This window comes from Mytilus edulis, chromosome 4, assembly GCF_963676685.1.
Source record: "Mytilus edulis chromosome 4, xbMytEdul2.2, whole genome shotgun sequence".
Classification (NCBI taxonomy): domain Eukaryota; kingdom Metazoa; phylum Mollusca; class Bivalvia; order Mytilida; family Mytilidae; genus Mytilus; species Mytilus edulis.
The window spans coordinates 30,602,305-30,624,757 of record NC_092347.1 but is presented as its reverse complement, the minus strand read 5'-3'; the positions used below and the strand labels follow the sequence as shown (position 1 = coordinate 30,624,757).

General features: G+C 30.4%; 1 protein-coding gene across 7 annotated transcripts in view; it reads left to right on the top strand.

Annotated features, from left to right (window-relative positions):
* The first annotated feature begins 1,361 nt into the window (after positions 1–1,361).
* Positions 1,362–22,453, top strand: part of LOC139519411 (sodium/calcium exchanger 2-like) — a 97,719-nt gene continuing 76,627 nt past the window's right edge. For 6 of the 7 annotated variants that reach the window (XM_071311495.1, XM_071311489.1, XM_071311484.1 and 3 more), the window contains exons 1-3: positions 1,362–1,489; positions 9,483–9,534; positions 13,349–13,450. The gene's annotated coding sequence lies outside the window, so the exon portion shown is untranslated. The remainder of the gene's footprint in view (positions 1,490–9,482; positions 9,535–13,348; positions 13,451–22,453) is intronic. The other variant, XM_071311479.1, reaches the window with a different exon arrangement.

Sequence of the window (22,453 nt, the reverse complement as noted above, 5' to 3'; positions counted from 1 at the left end):
AACCATACTGGATTTCTACCAAACTTGGACAGAAGCTTGTTTATGATCATAAGATAGTATCCAGAAGTAAATTTTGTGAAAATAAAATTCCTTTTTTTTACTTATAAATGGACTTAGTTTTTCTGCGGGAAAACATTACATACACTCTGTGGTTAAAGTTTTTAAAATTTAAATAACTTTCTTAAACTATCCTGGATTTCTACCAAACTTGGACAGAAGCTTATTTATGATAAGATAGTATCCAGAAGTAAATTTGGTGAAAATAAAATTCCATTTTTTCCGTATTTTACTTATAAATGCACTTAGTTTTTCTGCGGGAAAACATTACATCACTCTGTGGTTGTAGTTTTTAAAATTTTAATAACTTTCTTAAACTATCCTTGGTTTGTACCAAACTTGGACAGAAGCTTGTTTATGATCATAAGATAGTATCCAGAAGTAAATTTTGTAAAATGACAAATCCATTTTTTCCATATTTTACTTTAAATGGACTTTTTTCTGCCAAGAAACAACACATTCACTCTGGTTAAATTTTTAAAAATTTTGATAACTTTCTTATACTGTTTTTTATTTGTACCAAACTAAGACAGAAGCTTGTTTATGATCAAAAGCTAGTATCTAGAAGGAAATTTTGTTAATATTTTGTACCTGTGTATCTGTCACGATTTTACTTATAAATGGACTTAGTTTTTCTTCCAGTTAACATTACATCCAGTCTGCAGTTAAAGTTTTTAAAACATTTATTAGATTCATAAACTATCCAGTATTTTTTACCAAACTTGGACAGAAGCTTCCTACAATCCAAACATGGTATCAAGCGGAATATTTTTATTGATTTTTTCCCTCATTTTTGTTGATCATGCATTTTACAGAAAAAAGTTTCGGACCCCCCGCCCCCTGGATCCGCAAATGCATTCGTTTGATGTGTTTGAGCTTTTGATTTTGCCATTTGATCATAGGGACTTTCCTTTTTGAATTTACCTCAGAGTTCCGCAGTATTTTTGTGAGTTTAATTTTTCCCTACGTTCTATTAGTTATTTTCACTTCGTCTAATTTCTGAAATTTTACGTGAAAATTTTCTATGAAATAATTAAACTGGTCTGATAGTTAATTCCCACATAATGGAAACTACTAATGAACAATGTCAGTCTCAAATAAACATTAAAATATCTGCAGAAACTTTCAATTTTTCGAAAAAAATAATAATATCTATTCCATGCAAAACAATTGTATGTATGTATGTACGTAGATCCCTCCGTTTACGGAGCAATTTCTATGACGAATTATCTATGCAACGTCCACTCTCATCGGCATGCTCGACTCACACTATGTTAAGAAATCGTCGCGACTTATTTTAGGTAGTTCTTCAAATAAGTGCGTTAAATGTGACGTCATGGTAATGGCGGTGATTACGAAAATACAGATACAGCTACACAAAAATAACACATATTGTTAAAAGTAAACGGCAATTCCACTTTCAATTCATCAAGTATGAATATTTAGCAACTATGCACAATGAAAATCGTTTCACTATTTTATTTTACATGTTTTACCCATGTGTAAACACCGCACACTAGGCGTAGAACGGACTGGACGTCATGCAACTATCGCGGGATACCAAAACTTGGAAAAAGGTTACAGTGCTTGTGCCTGGACATCACTTTTATTTTACTGTGCAAGGAGCATTTTGAAAAGAGTGGTGGTGTCAAACATGAATATTGATAGGCCTTCTAATCTTTTCTATAGCATATGTTTAGGGATTCCAACCCATTCATCATGCTCATAAACTTATAGAGCTTGAGTTGCTAGACTTTCCTTGCCAATACCATACTTCATTGCTTAATTATACCTTACAGAAGTCAGAAAACAGTCCAATATATTCATTGAACTTAATTATTTGTACTTTCATTTTTAAACCTAAACCCCCCATACAAGTTATCGCTATTTCAGTATTTGTCCGTCATTACTGGACATCACACAGGTTCCCGTTAAATTTTGACGTCATAATACAAAATATCTGACGCCACAATGGAAAAGTGATTGTTGTATGACGTCTGAGACTACAATAACAGTTATAGTAGTCTCAGATGACGTCAATAGTTAAAGCAGGACAGATTCTCAGGTCAGCCAGGAATAGCGATAAGGTGTATTTATATCCTTAAACTAGCCCCAATCCTCAATTTAAACATCTTTGTTAATCAACACGAAAGAGTAAAGTAAATTTTAAAGTTATCATAAGCCCTATACATTTCGTCATTTGAATATTAATTAACTCTTTGTACATAATTTTTTAACAAATAAATTCGTTCATCTGCACTACCAAATAATTTGATCAAACTTCAGTATAGCACTAGCACCGGATTTACTTTGACGATTAATTTTTGTAAATAGGCTGCATGCATTATTATGAGCATGCAACAGTAAATATAACTTTTGGCCCGCTAGATGGTTTATTATGCATGTACAGTATAATTCAAAGAAGAAGACCCCTACAGCCCTAGGCCTTTTCGAACAGGATGAAAAAACATTTCCTGCATTTTTGTTTTAGTTGTAATCTCTGTCCCTTTTTACAGGAGTTTTTATGATCATTGGAAAAGCTATTATATGGAAAACTGCACTGTAAAAGATTTCTTGTAGGATATTTATGAAAGAGTTAAAAATAACAAAAAAAATTATATTGAATTTTTTTCTCTCTGACAAAATAAATACTGGTATTATTAACATTGTCTGGGGACATTAAACTTCTTTTTTATCAGCTCTGGGTCTGTAGCCCTTGTCCTTGTATCCTGACAATCCAATTGATGTTTATATTATAATAATAGGAATGCATAGATATGTTCCAAATTATTACTTTTGAGTAGGTTAAGTATTTTGAGTTGTTTTGAATGGTCACTTCTTCACACTTTTGAAGCCAAAGAAATGTCTGACCAGTTCACAATTATTGACCTTTAAATACTTCAAAATGATGACATACTATTGATTAAATCGTTATAAGCTTTTTAATAGTAATTATTAGAATTGAATACAATGTTGTATGTTTAAAGAGTATTACTTTCTGACAGGAAAAGTGTTGTTAACAGGCCATTTAATAAGCATGTTTATTTTTAATTTCCATTTAAACTCGGGTTGGTAATTACTAGTGATTATGAAAAGGTGTATTGTAAGATACATAGTGTCTTAGTGACCAAATATTTGACATCTATTTTAAGCATCAGCCCAATTTTTAATTGAAATTAAATTGGAACAGTGTATCCTTGAATTATTTTTTTTCCCATAATTGATGACTTTCTCCAAATGAGGTAGTTTTAACATCATTCTTCTGTACAAAATTTTACATGCAAGGATTAAAGAAAGAAAAAAAAACCCACCATTTTCCCCAGTGATGTTAATTATGCATTTGTCCATAAGATAATTAAAACCTAGGATTCCAATTTTTCTATCTATTTATTGATTATAAAATTCATTAAAATTTGATTGATATTTAATAAAAATATGTTTGAAATATTAATTTCCACAGTCTTTAAAGTTTAAAATGTAAAACAATTTTAGTATATCCATTTTGTAGATATATACATTCTAATTTTGTGTCAATTTCTCTGCAGTTATATGCATCTGTATGTTTTATTAACTTGACTTCATTCAGTCTTCACGATGAACTGTTAAATCTACAGGGCCGGAGCACATACAAAAAAATGTATTATAGAAAATTATTTAAAAAAAATCCTTCAGTTTATTATGAATTATTGCCCTTAAATACATGAGGAATTTTTACCAATTTTTACACCTGTTTACGGGGCGTACATGTTTTATGGTACACCGTTGTCCTTCCTTCATCAATATGTCGAACATTAACTCCAAAACACTTTAACCAATTTGCATGAAACTTTGGTGAATTGTTTGTATCTTGACCTTGTAACACAATTTGTGTTCTAATCTACTAGCTACATAATTAATACAGTTTCAAGTACATGTATTTGACCCTTGCAGACATTTATCGTTCATGTATTTTGCTGGCGTTATATAATTGCATTGCGCAGATGTTAATAACATTGTCAACTGACCAACCTAGTACATGTATTACTTAATAGCTAGACAACTCTATACAACTGTTGACATTTATGGTCATTTTTGACAGTTGATGGATGGCCCCTCTGAACTATATAAGATCCAGCTTGGAAACAGATTAGTACAAGAGATTGGTACCGGAGATTCCACCAAGATCTCCCCCCTCGTGGGTAGGCTGGAACTCATGAGCTTAATATCGGAACGTTCTCCATCAGGACTGAACAGTTATACTCATGTCTAGTTACTATACGATCACGTGCCCGTGTGAGATATTGAACATTCGAACAATTCTACTTTAAAGACAGTTTGTGAACATTCGAACATTTGAACTTTAGAATCTTACTTGACTTTGTAATAATTTAATAAAATATATTTATCCTATTAACGACTTCGTTACAACCTGAGCTCTGTTTTTTTTTTTTTTTTTTTTTTTTTTTAGATTTTATGATTCTGAGTTGTGGTGTTTTATTCATTAAAATAGGGGGATTTTCTAGTATTCGTACAATAACTCAAAAACACTTGCACCAATTTGCAAGAAAACCTGGTGAATTGTTTATATCTATTTACATCATGAACTCCCTTTCGATTTTTATAAATTTTAGATTTTACGTTTCTGCCTTATTGGCACAGGCACTTGTCTCCAGAAAAAAATCCTATGTATATACATTTGTACCTTGTTATATTATGGATGTATTCTTCTGACTTTTCAGTCTCGTTCAGTCTCGTTGAAATCTCGTTCTTGGATTATTTCCAAAACATGTGATACAAGTGGAAAATATCAATGAATTTTAAAAATATCATAATCAAACATAACTCTGTGAAAAAATTGTGTATTTACAATGAATGGTTTTTGAGTAATCCAGTTTTGAAATTTTATGACCAATCAAGTCTGTATTTTTAGCCAAATTTTTGAGGTAAAATGGATGAGAGATACAAAAAATGATTTTACAAGAATCATGTACATCTCATATCATTTTGGTCTTTTCAAATTTCTTAGATATGTATTTTTTCAATCATTTATAACAAAAAAGTTGAAATAATATGCATTTTGTTCCTAAAACTGAGAAAAATCACAAAAATACAAAATTGACAGCATGGTAAATTTTACACAAAAAGGCGTCAAAATATGATAAACTTTCTTATATTAACACCTACCTACAGTAAAATTTATTCAGATTGGTCCACTTCATCTTTATACAAAGTATGAAAAAAAGTTTAATTGTGGAACTGTGATTGTTTTCATGATAATACCCAGTCTGCACCAAAAACTTTTTCAACTACTAGTCAGAAGACCAATATTCTGACATTTTTCTTATTGGGCCAAACAAAATTTTGCAAAATCTTACTAGTCCGAATGAAATTTTACTAGTCTGGGGCATCGGACTAGTGGCTAACCGTGCAGACTGAATACCCCAAAAATAGGTAAAAATCGATGAAAAATGGGAAAATCATCAAAATTGGGCATTTTCAAAGGGCTGTAGCAAAAAAAGAAGTGCACCACCATATGATTTTTTCTTCACCAATTATTTTGTTACAGTCTTATAAACCCAAAAATCAGGTTAAGAAAAAAAGTTTAATTCTAGAAATTTTTGGCTTCTCAGAGATGTACATCCTTAACCCTTTCCTCCATTGGAATTTTTTTTTTTGCATACTTGATTCGCATATGATTTTTCAATAAAATGCTGAAAATATGCTTTAAAGTATTAATGCATTTCGAAAAACAACTATTTCATCAAATAAATTGAAGTTTGATATTCCTATGATATTCCTTTTCATTTTGGATACAAATTTTACATACATGTACCTGCCAACTGTCACTATTTGCAGGGGATTTCCCCCATGGAGGCTCCCAAATTGAAATTTTCAAAGAGAAATTATGTCCACAATTTTAATCAAACAATTAATTTTACAATGAATTAAAAGTATGAAGAAGCCAAAAAACAACATTACACTGAATTTGAAGGCCCCCTTGAAGGTTTTTTAGAAGTATGACAGCCATCTTGCACGAAAAACCCCCATGGGTATTTTGAAAACTTGGCAGGTAAAAAAATTCTGAGACAAGTGCAAATTTTGAATTGAGATTATGACCATATCTGGGGGGGGGGGGGTGTAAAAAAGAAATTGGTTGGGAGGGGAGGGGCATTTTTTCTCATGATTTCAGAAAATAAAATGGATAAATTCAAACTATAATCAATTTGAAGTTCTTTGGCTACAGTTATTCTGTGTCAGAAACCTGTTTTAATGTCAAATATTTAATTACAATCCAAATTCATCAGACCTGTATCAAGTAGGAATATTGTGACCACTTTTGCCTAAACTGTTCAGTGTTAGACCTCTGCTGTCGTATCCAGCTGCACTCAGCAAAGCAGTTTATTACCAATTTTTAGTGTTTTTGCAAATTATCTTGAAAACTATAATAGATACACATGAGATAGATAAACACTTTTAATAGCTAATATTACCAGCAAGGACAGATCTAGATATAAGTCAAACAGCAGAAATTTTCAATTGACTCCTTATTGGAGTTCTTGCTCTTTAGTTTTACCATTTTTTGGGGCATAATGCCTTTTATCTTGACAGCTGTAAAAGATAATCAATTATATGAAGAGCAAAAATGATTTTTTTTTTTCATTTTGCTTATTATCTCAGTGTAAACTGAAAAACATAACTAGAAATTCTAGCAAAAATAATTACGAACGTAACCTCGGAAGACTAATTATTACAATTTGTTCTCAACAAGTTATGCAGGGGAGACAATTCAGTGTGTGCACTATTTTATTTCCCTTTAGTGTGAATAGAAAATAAATGAATACTGAAGATGCTTAGTTTATATGGAATTTATATCCAATTTTCAAAGATATTAAATCCTAAATAAAAACATATTATACCTTTGGGAATTTCTTAAATTTCAACTTAATTTGTTTCCCAATGAATTCCATAACAATGCTACATTATGTATAATTACAGTGGTAAAACATGGAATAATTTAACAGATTTTTTTCTTCTTATATAAATTAACCTGTTTCCAAGATACCTTCAAAACATAAACATTGTGGGATGAAACAGACATATTTTTACAACTTAAATACTAATTGTAATTAATTAAATATCGGAAACAATCCTTTATAAGAAGGCACTGCATGTTCTTATTGATTGTCACTCCATGTTGCTATATAATCAAGAACATTTTATGGCAGAGTTTGTCAAATTGTAATAATTATAATGATAAACAGCGTATTACTTTGCTATTTCATTAATTGTTCATTATTTAAATGCAAACACAGATAACATGTTACTAGTGTTTAATTAAATGAAGAAAATTTACGATAATTGATGTCAATACATCATTATATCAATATAAATTAGTAACGGTAGTCAGGTTAAACAGTTACATATTTGTATGTCAATACCAACATCAATTTAAAGTTTTTATACAAACATGTATACTATTCAGAATATGTATAATTCTCAAGTGGCTAATATGTTTAGATATTTGACTCCAAATTATTATAAAATTCATTATGTTGGATCATTCCATTTCTTATACAATTGTCAGCTGGGATGGATATATTCTGAATGAATAATAAGTCAGGGTTAGGAGAATAGTTCCTAATTGAATTGTAGGAGTGACTGACTGCTTGTAATAAAGTTTTATTACATATATACATGTATGTTATAGTCATGGGGATATCTTTAATCTTGAGATCTTTCATATTCAGAGTTGATTTGCTGAGATTAGTAAAATATTATCATATATGTATATAATAGGGTAGTATAGCTCCAAACAGTTTCAGTGTGTTATTAAAAACCTTACAAATCAATCACTTTCAAATTTAGACATATTGATTCTAATGAGTAAAGGTTTGATTTGAGACATTTTACACTTTTGTCTTGAGGCGTTTTGTTGCATTCAAAATGGGTGGAAAAATGTTGTTTCGGTTTTAAATTTTAACTGATTGTTTTATGGGCCATTGGTGGCTGAGTGTCTAAGTATGTTATCAACTATATCATCAGCCTTTCAACACTGACATTACAAGTTTAACATAATTTTGACTTGGATTGCCAATTTTCCTGCTGATGGTTGAGTTTTCTCCTGGCACTAGAGTTTTCTCAACCAACCAAAACTGGCATCTGTGTAAAAGCCAATAGTACCTTAAGTGGCATTCAACACCAAATATAAATCTATAAATAAATAATAAAATGCAAAAAAATAATACAAATAACATACAACCAGGTTTTCCTCACACTTATTAAGGTCAATGCTAAAGAAATCAAGGGTCCTTACTGAGGAAAGCAAAAGTGGAAAAAGCCGCCGCCTTGTTAAATCAAATCAAAAATGTACTAGCAACATCATAAGTCATAATGCAGTTTCTTTGTTTCTATACATGCAAGTGTTAAACATTTATCCTAAACCTGTTTGACTTTGTTTTGTTTAACTCACTTTGGAAACAAATGATTTCAATAGAAATAAAGATGTCTTTTTACAGGTTATTGTCTCCATATTATCTAGGTTTGTGCAGCCGGCTAAAATTATTATGCAACTTGAATATCTATAATGAATTAAAGCTGTTATTTCCATCAGCAATTGTATACTATCATTTGCAAATAACCTGTAGACAAATTATATTTGCTGGATCTCAATGCAGACATAAACTTGTGTGGATTGATAGTCTTGACTCTCTGATTCTATCTGTCTTACTTTTTTGAAAGGATATATAGAGTTCATCATTTGATGGTTAATTAAAAAAACAAAGTTATATTGAATCATACTAGTTATTTCTTGTGATATTCCAATCAGCATTAAACAATGTTTATGCAGTAACATCATAACAACAATGAAGATAATTGAATTTTATGATTTTTGTCATTAAAGTATAGATTATAAATGAATATTCTATTACAGGAAATTGAAAAACATTTACTTTCCTAAGATGTGCTTTATGATATTAAGGTTTTATAGAAATGTTTTTTTATTGAAAATCACATATTTCAATTTACGGATTTAAGTCTCATATAAATGATTGATGGATCAACTGTGAATAAAATGTCAAATACAAGTTTTGCTACCGGTTTATATTCTGCTTACCATGCCTAAATACCAAGTCTTTTATTTTGTCACGGCTTTTTGTAAATTTAAAATCTGACTTTGTAATGTTCAAAAAAACGAAAACAAACCCTAAACAATAGTACCACTATAATTAGTCTAATCATCTGCAAAATGAGAAGCGTGTTTCCTATTAAAGGAAATTGATAAAAAGGTATAGGTGTTATTTAGTTTACCTTTAATTAAAGATCAATGTGTCTATGGTCTTCATCATTGAATGTAATTAGTCTTTACTTTGATCAATATACCATCACCTGTTTTTGTATTAATGTGAAGTTTTATGGCAATTTCCTATTTTGCCTATATTTTTCAGATGATTAAAGAGGATTTATACAGATAACTTCCTGCCATGATAATTATTACTGGTATGTACTAGTTCTGTGATAGGATTGTTACCGAAAGTACAGTTAACTTTTCACCCAGAAATTGTTCTACTTTGCATTTAAAGTTAATTTAATTTTAACTTAAGGGGGGCCTTGGTGGCTGAATGGTTGAAGAAGTTACTACTGTTATCACTAACTGTTAGCATTTGTTTTTATACCGACTAATGGAATAGGTTGTTAATATTGAAGATGTAAGCCACTAGTCTAAATACCACATGTTAAAATAGTCGGAAAGATAAATTTGTTACACAGTGTGCTATTGATCTAATATGATATATATGGGGTCAGTTAATTTCATATTAGGTTTTTATATGGAATTAAATGACCCCATATATATTGGATTAGGTCACTAGCACACTATAACTAATAGTATGTTATATTTATTTATGTTTACAGTTTAGTAGTCCTATGCTCTATGAGATTTATTTTGGTTTCAGTTTTTAGCTTGTTTAATGACATAGCAATGTTATACCAGAGCATTTGAGTCTTAATGTCAAAGCTAATGGGTCAAAGTTTCAAATAGCTTGGTTAAACATCTTTTTTATTTATATTTTCAAAGGTCATGTCAATGTAATTTGACCCTATTGAGGTGACATTTATTGATTTTTACAAATTACTAAATTAGATGAGCCAAAAAAACTTCTTTCTGCTAGGAACTATTACCTAAAACAAATAAAATTTTCTAAAAAAAAGCCTTTTAAAGGCAATCACTTTCAAGAAAACTTAGAGTTACTTAATTATATGGGCTTCTCAAATTGCTGATAATTTCGAATTCTAATGGCTTCTAAGATATAAGCAAAATCAGTGAAATCAAGCCATTTCAGCGCTATAAGTACTACCCCTATGAAGCTTTGTTAAACAATTTTGTCAAATAAAGACTTTGATAAATCTAGAGCTGAATGTTCAGTGGCAAATATAACATGCACGAGTATTCAGTATTGGTAACAGTCTACAAGGCCGTAACTAGGCATATTATTTTAGTGAGGCAAATTTTTTTCGGAGGGTATGAAATGAATGGTGCAAAATCCTGCATTCTAGGCATTTCCAGAGAGTTTGACAATGTTTTAAATTTGGACATTTTTTGTATAAATTCTTCATATTTAAAGACTTTTATTAACACAAAATTTTTAACAACTTTATTTAAATTTATATGTAAAATAATCATTCAAATGTTGCCAGAACATAAAACAAACATTGATGCAGTAGAGTTTGTCAAATTTTTCTAAGGCCGGTTTCGTCATATAGTTTCAGTATATTTGGTCTGCTGACATCCTTATCGCAATGAACATGGAGCATGATCAGACCGCACAATCTCTCCCAACTCATGCATGCTCTTTTCCAAGTTTTCAGTCGTTTCAGGGCAGTCTGTTTCTAGCGGTAGCACACTATCATTAACACAATAATCGTTGTCTTCTTCCGATTCCTTCTCCATCAGCAATATGGTAGCAGCATCGACAGTAACAGTTTTGTTTGCAAAAGGGAATTAAGATTTCCTGTAAGCATTATCATACAGTCGCAGTTACAAAATATTAAAGTCGCTTTTATGCTTACAAAGAGTAAACAAACTAGGGATCGAATAAGATAAGATACATTGAATATGATTCTATCTGGAGTTTTTGCCGTTTACATGTAGGTCCGTAATTTCAAATTATTTCTGGAAATAGTCGATGGTATTTTAGTTCCAGAATCTATAAATTTTTGGGGTTTGGGGTTGGGGTTTATGATTCCGAAACCCTGAATATAAAGACACAAAATTCCATAGTCCCGAATAAGTAAAGATAAAATCCCATTTTAAAGGTTCTACCGTTCATCAATACTGATGTCAAATTGGAATATGGGATACTCTTTCTATTTTTAAGGTTAATTAAAGAAACATGGATAAAAACTAATCCATGCATGTTTCATATTATTTATATTTTATTTATCTGTAAAGAGAAAGATTAAAGTTGTGGAAACAGAGAAATGAATACCAGACAGGACTGCCCCCTTGCTATGCCAAGTACTTGATTTGTCAGTCTACTTATCGTTTTTGGATTAGTTCTAATGAAGTTATATTTAATACTCAGCCTGTGTTCACAAAAAAAAATAGTTTATTCCTTCTTTAACTTTACGGTAGTGCTTTCCATTTTTTATGCAAGAGCCTGTTTTTAACCAGAGATCCATGATGATTATCGTTACTAGGTTAATGTAATCGAGAAACATCACCCTTTGAGATGCTGAGACAGAATTATATCCAGGAAGAATAATTTAAAAGGAATGATAACAAGTAATAGAAATTAAGGTTGAGACAGAACAACATAGTTATTATATTTATATATATAAAAAAAATTCAGTGTCGGAATTTTAGTGAGCATTTCCTCACTTGCCTCAATGGTAGTTACAGACTTGGTCTAGGAAGACATGTCACTCTACCCATTCCCAGACACATTATTCTGACTCTGAGCTGGACAATACATTCTCTTACATCTAAATGCGGAGTGATTAGCAGAGATACAGCAAATACCAATTTTCAAGTCTTTGTCTTCAATCCTGCCATGGATGGAACCTATATGACAAGACCACTTAAGTTACTAGGTTCAAGTCTTTAAGAAGTCTTCAAAATTATTATATATACCAATGATAAGGTGACTATCAACAAAGTATAAATATAAATATATGGACAAACATTAAAGAAAGTTTGAAGGCAGTGATTGAAAATGGGGAATGTGTCAAAGAGACAACAACCCCACCAAAGAGCAGAAAACACTAACTTAAGGAGGAATAGAATACATAGAGGATAGGTAAAATACAGACAAAAAAATGCTATTGCTCATAAAAGATAATCATTTATCAGGTAAAAGACACAGGAAGATAAATAATTTCTAAGCCATACAAAAAAGAAGATGTGGTATGATTGCCAATGAGACAATTCTCCACAAGAGACCAAATGACACAGGAATTAACAACTATAGAGGACTGTACAGCCTCAACTATAGCAAATCCAATACGGCATAAGCATAGGCACCTTCTATTCAATAATTTAATGTGCATGCCCTTGATTTACACAATGGTTTTGAGTTGATAATTTGATTATATATCCCACATGTAAGTCACCTTATGATTTCATTAATGTATCTGTTGACCAACCGTATATTTCTAATCGGACACACCAGAATGTTGTGTGTCAAGTAATTCATATCGTAATACTTTTATTAGTTTGATACCATATGTAGGAAATTAGGATTAAATGGACTATTATAGAATACATGTATTATTAATGTATTTTCTTCTGTAAGTGAAAGTGTGCAAATTTATAAAGTAGGATATTATTGACTTGGGTTAATATCATTTAACAAAAAATATTTGATTTCTTTCATTTGAAATTTGAAGGTTTTCATGTAAAAATTGATTTTTGAAAGTATTGTAAGTTGTTTTCAATGGGGTTGCATTATGCACAAATAAGTTTTATGAAATGATTTTCAATAGAAGGAGAACAGATAGAAGAAGTATGAACCAGAGTAGTTCAGGTGAAATATATAATATTGACACAATTCAATTGCAAACAACTATTATTGATCAAATAATCTGAAAATCTAATTTCGTAATAGTTTATAAAAAAAAAACAATAAAAAAAGATTGTGTTTGTTTGGATGTTAATTGGTTTGTCATAGGAACTGTAAGTATTACGGTTGATACTAGTTATTGTTTCATTTCACCTTACTCCTTCATATGTCAAGCACGGCAATAATCCCTACAGAATTAACTCATTTAATTGTGCTACTTTCCATGAAAATGATTGTTATGTGATGTGTTTCAGGATCTGATAGAAGAAATGGATTCCATTAAATAGCTGATACGGATAATTTGTTCCAATAATAAGACTTGTGGGAAATTCTCTGGATAACTAAACTTTTAAATGGTAAGACATAAATTAGATAGTTTTATTTTATTCTGTTGCTCATTTTAGGTAACAGTGTCAATTAGCAAACCAAATGTGATTGTAGAATTATATTAAATTACTTATATATGTATGAGTGTGATAATATGTACAGATCAACATTTAAAAGAAAATTATTTGTTTGGTAAAACCCTGTTTATAATTGTACGACATTGAACCTTCTTTATTATTATTTGAATCCATCATAGAAAAAAATAGGATTTAGCTTTTTTGTAAATATTTTTTAAAAAAGATCATTTTTTTTCAAAGAAGGAATGCTTTACAATGGCCAAATAAAAAGAACTGGTTGAACAAACAATAATAAAAATAGAACATGATAACATGTGTATTTCTTTTGAAAATCAGGATCTTTTTTTTTCTACTCATGAATATTTGTTTAAAATTTCCCAGTATCTCTTTAATGAATTTACCAGCTTGGTCTCCTCAGAGTTAAATTAAGAAGACAGTCTCTTTCAGACTGTACAATTCTCCTCGTGTCCATCCATTGTTTTAAATGCATGTAATTTTTGCTATCTAACATGTACAGATTTTTTTCCCATATCTCAATATATCACTTTCAATTTGAGAGGGATACAAAACACTTAAAGAAAGATCAAATTAAAATAGATTGATGATTTAAGGGGTCTGTTGTCTCTGATTTCATTTTCATTTTAGAGGGATAGAAAAATAAAACACTTGAAGAAAGATTAATTTAAAATAGGTTGATCATGTATGGTGTTATGTAGTCTTTGATTGTAGTTGAACCAGCCAATGTACCAATTTAGGTTTTTCTTCCTCAGTTTCAGACTTTCTTAATTTATAAAGCAAATATGTATTTATTAAAAAAAAAAGGTAAAATTCCTAGGTTCCTATTATGTGGATGGTTCAGAAAGGGCAATTTGATAATATTTGTTCTAACAGTTAAAATTACCCCAAGAAATATTTTGTTTCTTGAACTTTATTAGTTAAGGATTATCTAATTCCTATGATAACCATGAAAGTTATTTTCTCATGAATGATAATGAAGAGTTCATTAACCCTTTCCTCAATAATGATGCTTTTTGACGTCGCCCCCTTTACTCCATAATGACGCCTGTATATTACATCAGTTGAAGCGCTTTGACTACAAAATGTCTGCATCCTACTTAAAAAGATTTGTATCCAATATGAAAAGGATATTCATGAGAATATTTGACTTGAATTTCATTGATGAAATATTCGTTTTCACAATGCATTTTAAATACTTTAAACCTGATGATTTTTTTTTATTGAAAAAATCCTATGCGAATCAAGTATGTAAAAAAAAATCCATAGAGGAAAGGGTTAAGAATATCTGTCCAGTGGCCAAAAGAAGTCAAATGCTTGTTCTTTAGTACTATAATTATTAGTTGTCCAATTATATTTTGTTGTGACCAGTAGATAGTAATTGTCCAGTCTGGACTGAATGTCAATTTAATCCACCACCAATGACCTCTGGATGCTCTGATATTGATTCCTGGGAAACAGGAATAATAAAAAGTACAGCATATTATAACAAACACTACGACTTAGTGGTTAACCTCATATATAAATGGACTAGTAATAATGGAACAAAGGCAAGACACAAATGAACACCCATGTAAAATATACCTTCTAAACTACCTCAAGTAGAATTGTAAAAAATAAAATAATACAAAAATGAAAACTTAAATTGGATGAAATCAATTGAATTTTAAGGAGGTTTGCTATGGTCAATGGTCTATGGTCAAGAATCTCAAGATCAAATCATCTTACATAAAAACTTTCACGATTTATATTCAGATTTGCTTCCAGTTGCAGGGAACTGAATGAAATAACTATTATTTGTCAATGGAGATCATTCAATATCAAAGATCAAGTTCACTTGATAATATTGAAAAAGTTTGCAGCCACAAAATAGTTTTCTCTTGCATTTAGTCTGATCTTTATTCTAGTTTCTTATTTAGACAGATGCAGTCTGCACGGTTAGCCACTAGTCCGATGCCCCAGAGGCCAAGACTAGTAACTTCATTTGAACTAGTAAGTTTTTGCAAAATTTTGTTTGGACCATTAAGAAAAATATCTGAATATTGGTGTCCGGACTAGTAGTTGAAAAGTTTTTGGTGCAGACTGCAGATGATTACAATCAAATATTAAGGATGTACTTATGTATGTGTCAGATGTTCGGACTCCTTGGTGTTTTTCTCTACGATACAAGGTACCCGGTAATATATTTTGCCCCATTAGTTCATAACACCAGTTCATAACACATATTTATTTTTTATATAAGACTTAATAGGCTAAATAGCTCATAAAGGTCATTTAACAAAATTTAAACAGATTGTAGATTTTCTTTATTTTGATTTGAAGTTTTTGAAATTCTCCAAAAACAAAACACTTCATATTGTCTGCATCATCTTTATCAGAAAGTTCCATTTAACTCATGCTAAACATAATTCAAGTTATGATGGTAATTTAAAACTTTGGTACCTCTCTTAATCATGATCGAGATATTTTATGATAATGTAACAATTACCCAGGTATTTCAAAATTGAACAATATGCAAGGAATAAGAAAAAAAATAATAATAAATTGAATATTATTTATAGTTTTCTAAACATGAATGCATGATAAATAGCCTAAAAATTTAACATTTCAAAATTTTAATAAGAAAAAGTACTGGTTTTATACATTCGATATTATAATTTTATTCAGCTCACTGTAATTTAATTTTGATAACCTTATTTAACCTAACATTAATATAAAGTCCTAGAATAGAATAAAGATTATGAAAATCAAACAAAGCAACAGTGTAATTGTCAATTGATCCAGGGAACATAACTTCATTAAAATATAGTCATTTGTATTTCCATGTTAGAGTTCTATTGAGAGTATATATTGTACATGACTTATAGACAGTATAAAGCCACATTTCAGACACATTAGTCTCGCTACTAATGATGATTTAGCGCTGAAAGGTAGAAAATAATTAGATATTGGAGAATAGATTGAAATAAAAGTACATTAATGAATGTTCTGGATATTAGTATTTTTCAATGACAGTTTTCTCTGTAAATATTTACAACACACTTAATAAATAGACCTGATGATATTTTTTTTTATTGAAAAAATCCTATGCGAATCAAGTATGTAAAAAAAAATTCCATGGAGGAAAGGGTTAAAGACAAATACAAATTTCGGCAATTTGGATTCTCTTAAAAGGTCAAGTTGTTTATACTGACACATTATTGCCTTAAGCAGGCTAACCAATATTTAAAGTAGCAGCATTTTTTGTTTTAATTTTGTGTAATGACAGCTTTAAAATCCTTCATACAAAGTTACAAACCCTTCATAAAATGGCAGATCATTATACATTTAGTTTAAATGAATATTCTTTTTTTTTAAATGGATTGAGGCATAGAACTATTACTGTGGCAATTTAAATTTAACTGGGCATTATCAATACAATTCTTTCTCATTGGAGCCTCTAGTTTTGTGTCCTTACAACTGGAATGATTAATTAGGCAAATTAATGGGCATTATCAATACAATTCTTGCTCACCAGAGTTATGTGACCTTACAAAGATTATGCATGTTATTTCTGCTAAAATGAAAAAAAGACCAGTTGTGTTGTGTTGTTCAATGAGAACTAGTTGTAAAAATAAGTGGTAGTACTATTAATGTTATTGGCCTACACTTTTAAATGATTGTCCACAGTCACAACTTGATTGTTTGTTATTTACCTAGAGAATACATATTTGGTGTATTGGTAAATTAATGTAATAAGTTTATATGATAGACATTTATAGTCTGGTTTTATCCATCTTCATTAGGAGCATGCTATATAAAAGGAAATAAAATGACATTAGTGTAATGACATGGTAATGACATGGTGATCACAGTTTACCCTGTTATATCTACAGTCCATGTAATTATTACAGGGAAACTATTGTTAACATTGTCAGACAGGAGTGACATTAAGTGTTGCTATTACCTAAGTGCACCATACTGTCTCCCCTTTGCATGTCATGCAACTATTTAACTCTATGTAAAATTTAAAAGAAAGATCTTGAAGTTAAATTTGTTTTAATAGTAGTCCATTTTACATGCATGTTATATTGTAGCATTGGAAAAATGGACTCTTAACATACTGTAAACCAACCTATTTTTAAGGATACTTTATTTCACATTTGGTCTTTTTAGTCCATTTTGTAATTTGTGTAGATTTAATATCGTGATTTTCGAATTTATTTGATGTAGTTAAATAAGGAAAGATACAAGTAATCGTATATTCACTACGATTTAAATTAGGTTATTTTTCTGCTCACAAAAGTCACAAAAATAAATTACTCAAGAAAATTAGTTGATTTACAGTATATTAAAGTTTAATATGGTTTGTTTACACACTGTCAGGTTCTTTCGTGAAATGGTATGTTAACAAACTGTCAGGTTCTTTGGTGAAATGGTATGTTTACATACTTACAGGTTCTATGGTGAAATGGTATGTTCATACACTGTCAAGTTCTATGGTGAAATGGTATGTTCATACACTATCAGGTTCTTTGGTGAAATAGTATGTTTACACAGTGTCATGTTCTTTGGTGAAATGGAATGTTTACATGCTGTCAGGTTCTATGGTGGAATGGTATGTTCATACACTGTCAGGTTCTTTGGTGAAATAGAATGTTTACATACTGTCATGATCTTTGGTGAAATGCTATGTTTACACACTGTCAGGTTCTTTGGTGAAATAGTATGTTTACATGTCTATGTCCAGTGCACGATGTTTTGTCGATATTGTCAACATCGCAATGTCAACTTTATAGTTTCGTTATTGTGTTTACATTGTATCCTATCAATATGTTCTATACCTTTCTGTTTACATCGTTCACATCGTATACATTGGGATAAAGACAATATCGTGTTTATATTGTGTATATATATAGAGTCTATAGCTTTCTGTTTACATCGTTCACATCGTATGCATCGCGATGTTGACAATAACGTGTCAACATCGTGTTTATATTGTATATATAGATATAAAGTCTATACTTTTCTGTTTACATCGTTCACATCGTATACATCGCGATGTTGACAATATTGTATCAACATTGTGTATATATAGAGTCTATACCTTTCTGTTTACATCGTTCACATTGTATACATCGCGATGTTGACAATATTGTGTCAACATCGTGTTTATATTGTATATATACATATATATATAAAGTCTATACCTTTCTGTTTACATCGTTCACATCGTATACATCGCGATGTTGACAATATTGTGTCAACATCGTGTTTATATTGTATATATATATATATATCGTCGTGTGAATATTATAATGTTTTATGTCCCCTTTTTCTAAAACTGAGAAAATGGCATTCAAAGTTGGACAGTCTGATATCCAGTCATATAAAACAAGAGCTATGCAAAAAGTATGCGTAATACTAGTTCCAACACATCTGATTAAATTGTCCTTTTCAGAAATCTGATCAAGTATATATTATTTCGGCAATTTCATATTTCAAGTTTAAAGATAGTACATTTTAATCTTGTGATAAGTAAAGTTGAAAGAATTAAAATGGTATTGGACATAAAACATTATAATATTATTACTGGGCAATGTATATGCCATTAAAATTGAATAAAATCGGCAGTAGAAACAAAGGCCATACACAATCTTGTTGGTTAAAATAGTGTCTTATGTTTTCTTTGAACTATATAGCTATGCCTGCAAGGCAAACTGGACGTATAGTTCTTCTGTCTATGCGTCTGTCCTTGCAAGGTTAAGGTACACGTTGACTTTGTCTTTCTTAATAGAATTTCAATGTTAAAAAACCAGGTTAAGTTTCAGGTTTAAGTTTTTGATATAAGAGTTATGATATCATCAAACAGCTTTGTACATAGATAGCTTATGATGTGGACTGTTTGATGCAAAGTTGATGCTTGGGTCGTAATAAGTCAAGACTTATTGACTTTGTCTTTTGTAATAAAAAGTCAATGCTAAAGACCCAAAGTTAGGGTAAGGCCAGATCAAGTTAATTGATAGATTCTCATCCACCTAAATTGAAAATATTGGGTTGAGTTGGACTCTTATATTTTATTTTTACGTATTTTTATTACAGATTCCAAAGAACTTTGTAAAAATACATAAAAAACCTAATTGGTTGGAACGGATGGGGATAAGAATGTAAAAATTAATTTAATATGATCTTAAGGTTAAGTCTGTAATGGGTCTGTGTCTGAACAAACTGTTAGTCATTTTAAATACAGATCATTGGCGGGCATGTAGTGTCATTGGACATTCTTTTTCTAAAAGGACAGAAATAAAATGACACATAATAATTAGACAATGACTTTATGAATATAAAACTAAAGAATTACAAAAATGGCACCTTTACTCCTTATAGGATGCTGATTTATAAACAAATCATAATTAGCACATCATCATAACAGTTGGACATTAAGTTCATGACATGATATGAAAGGGATCTGTATATGTTTCAGCTAAACAAAATGTATATTTTTTGCTATTATTCATTAAAAAGCTGTCACTTGGACCATTTGAAAATTTCTATATTTTGTCAATAATATTAACAACATGTAAAGACTATATTTATGTATGAAAGTGCCATAAAGTCCTATTAAATTATAATGCCCTCATTCCATACTATCTCCATTGGTAAACTTTTGTCATGTGACCCAGAATCCGTCAATTTCATTGGTTTGTACTTAGATCACTTTAATTCTGAATACAACATTGTATTTGGAGATATATCATTTTAATACTACTGTTTTAGGCAAATTTGAAGATAATTAAGCCTGGTTAAATATATAGGGAGATAAAACATTGCAGCACGAAACTATTGACACCCATAACTCATTTCCACTGTAAAATGGACTTATAACATTATAATATTCACACGACGATATGTAAAGTCTATACCTTTCTGTTTACATCGTTAACATCGTATACATCGCGATGTTGACAATATTGTGTCAACATCGTGTTTATATTATATATATAGAGTTTATACCTTTCTGTTTACATCGTTCACATCGTATACATCGCGATGTTGACAATATCGTGTCAACATCGTGTTTATATTGTATTTATATATATAAATTCTATACCTTTCTGTTTACATCGTTCACATCGTATACATCGCGATGTTGACAATATCGTGTCAACATCGTGTTTATATTATATTTATATATATAAAGTATATACCTTTTTGTTTACATCGTTCACATCGTATACATCGCTATGTTGACAATATTGTGTCAACATCGTGTTTATATTGTTATATATAGTGTCTACACCTTTCTGTTTACATCGTTCACATCGTATACATCGTAATGTTAACAATATAGTGTCAACATCTTTTTGTTGTTGTATATGTACATTTTTTTTAGTTCTTTTTTTTTAAAATAAGTTAACATGGTTAAGCAGTTAGTTAAATAGTTAAAAAAAAATCCGTTTTTCATGTCGGCGTCTTTTATTGTTAACTATGCCATATAAACTTTGCTCAATGTTAAAGGCCATACGGTTATCTATAGATGTGCCAGTTAGTATGTATGTACTACAAATTTTACTTATTTGCAATCATACCACTTCTTTTTTTATATATACCTTTCTGTTTAAATTGTTCACATAACAATGCTAACAATATTGTGTCAAAATCGTGTTTATATTTTATATTGAGTCTATGGTACGTATATAAACGTTAAACTAACTGCATTTGCTTGTACCTGTCCTTAGCCAGGAATCTGTCGTTCAGTAGTTGTCGTTTGTTGAATTGTTCATACGTGTTTCTGGTTTCATGTTTTTTACATTAGACTTTTATTTTTCCTGTTCAAATAGTTTTACACTAGTGTTTTTTTTGTGCCTATCATAGCTTGCTACTCGATAAAAACCAAAACTCCGTATTAATGACAAACCTATAGGGGTTTACTTATAAAAGATGTAACTTAAATAAATAGTTGTCTCATTTGAACTTATACCGCATCTTCTTATATGTATACATCGCTATGTTAACGATGTCAACGATGTAAACAATATATAAGAGTTCAAACAATGTTAACGAAGTTGACTAGATATCGGTTTAATATTGTGTACATCGCGATGTTAACGATGTCAACGATGTAAACAATATATAAGAGTTCAAACAATGTCAACGATGTTCACACGACATCGTGTTAACCTTGTAAACATCACGATGTTAACGATGTCAACGATGTAAACAATATATAAAAGTTCAAACAATGTCAACAATGTTGACAAGACATCGTGTTTACATTGTATACATCGCAATGTTAACGTTGTCAACGATGTAAACAATATATAAGGGATCAAACAATGTAAACGATGTTGACACGACATCGTGTTAACATTGTAAACATCGGGATGTTAACGATGTCAACGATGTAAACAATATATAAGAGTTCAAACAATGTCAACGATGTTGACACGACATCGTGTTTACATTGTATACATCGCAATGTTAACGATGTCAACGATGTAAACAATATATAAGGGTTCAAACAATGTAAACGATGTTGACACAACATCGTTTTAACATTGTATACATCGCGATGTCGACAATGTATACATTATATAAGAGTTCAAACAATGTAAACAATGTTGACACTATATCGTGTTAACATTGTAGATATTGCGATGTCGACAATATTGAATAAACATCCTTCACTGGACATGAATGAGGTTCTTTGGTGAAATGGTATGTTTACACACTGTCAGGTTCTTTGGTGAAATGGTATGTTTACATACTGTCAGGTTCTATGGTGAAATGGTATGTTCATACTCTGTCAGGTTCTTTAGTAAAATGGTATGTTTACACACTGTCAGGTTCTTTGGTGAAATGCTATGTTAACACACTGTCAGGTTCTATGGTGAAATGCTGTGTTTACATACTGTCAGGTTCTATGGTGAAATTGTATGTTCATACACTGTCAGGTTCTTT